The sequence below is a fragment of the Octodon degus genome, unplaced genomic scaffold, assembly GCF_000260255.1.
Source record: "Octodon degus isolate 3935 unplaced genomic scaffold, OctDeg1.0 scaffold00001, whole genome shotgun sequence".
Lineage (NCBI taxonomy): Eukaryota > Metazoa > Chordata > Mammalia > Rodentia > Octodontidae > Octodon > Octodon degus.
This window is the reverse complement of record NW_004524577.1, coordinates 22,187,920-22,189,525: the sequence shown is the minus strand read 5'-3', so window position 1 is coordinate 22,189,525 and position 1,606 is coordinate 22,187,920.

Here is a 1,606-nt window from a genome sequence, read left to right as displayed (position 1 = left end):
AGCAGCAGCCATTCCAAGTCAGTCTCTTGGAATTTTCTAGGCACATTTATACCCCCTACTGGGGCTCTGTTTTTGGCTTGACCAGTGCCCTGTCTGTTTTTCTCTGTGTCTGCTTCTCTCTGCCTCTGTCTGCCTCCTCCTTACATGTCCCAAGCTCCCACAGTGCCTTGGTTTTTCGGCAAGCAGCCCGAGTTGTGTTCTTCCTATGCTCAGCAGCAGGACATGATGCTTATTTCTCCAGAAAAAAAAATTACACAAAGATTCCAAGCCCCTGGTCCCCTAAAGAATATCCCGTAACTACTTTCCTTTGACCAGAGGGAGTCCTTTCTACACAGAAACCCCACTTCCTTTGTGACAAGTTCCAAAACATTGGGCAATCATTACTTTATGAAAATGTGAGATTCATGAGGGCCTCCACTGGGCTGCCAGCAAATTTTAGGCAGATTCTGATCCTGCTTTAATTTAATTAAGTTCTGTTTATTTAATCAGCCCAAAGATATGCATCCTCAGGCAGGAATTTGCTGCCTGCCCCTGAACTGTGTTTTTGTTTATGGGAGGAGGAGAACGGTGGATCTCCCCAGCACTTGGAAGGGTTTCAGGCCCAAGAGAGGCTGGTGGTCTGGATTCAGTGTAAGACCATGGGGACACTGTGTGTGTGTGTGCTTGTGTGTGTATGCATGTGTGTGTACAGTTGAGTGTGCTTGCAAGGGCAGAGCTAGCGCTCAGTCCCCCAGGTCTAGTTCTTGGGCAGGGCTCAGGGAAGCCATACTGGCTGTGAGGCTGTACTCTCAGCTGCCGCAGGAGAGATGTGTTAGAAACAAGGTCACAACGTGGCTTACAGAGAGTACTCATCAGAGCACGCTCCACAAATCCTGCAGTGGAGGGTGCTGGTGAAGCCTGTGGAGGCCTGGGTCTCATACTGAGGGTCATGCTGGAGATTAAGGGCTACAGTACGGTGCCCTCAAGGCTTTTATTATTTTATTCTTTTTTTTTTCAGTACTGAAGATAGAATACAGGGCCTTTACACTAAACTGCATGCCCAACCATTTTGTTTTTTTAATTTTTATTCTTTTAATTTTGAGACAGTACCACGAAGTCACCAAGCTGTCCAGGGTGGACCTGAACTTGCAGTCTCCTGCCTGTGCCTTCCAGTTTCGGTGTGGTTAACCTCAGGAGTGTCCACATTTTCAGTCTGGAGGTGGAGGAGGCAGAGGACAATGATGGAAATCCACGAAGAAGGAATCATTAGGGTGGGAATGATGGTGAGGGCATTTGGGCACAGAAGTAATTTCTGGAGCCCATAAATCCCTCCACTTAGAGGACAGCCTCTATATTCATGTAGGAGGGTAGACCAGAGGTCCCAGCTGTGGTGTGAAGGGTCTGAGCCACAATGTGGGAGTGGGTGTCAAGCCCCACTCACCAGCTGGGCAGTGCTCAGTCTGGGCTGCCCGGCTGGGTCACTGAGAGGTGGGAGGACAGAGTCCTGGCTGGACTGTCACACAAGGTGGGAGGAGCTGATGTTGGACATTCGTCATAGGAGGAAAGCTGGGATTTACTCACCTTTTGAAGAAAATGGGAATGAAAGTAAAGATGGGAATTTCTAATT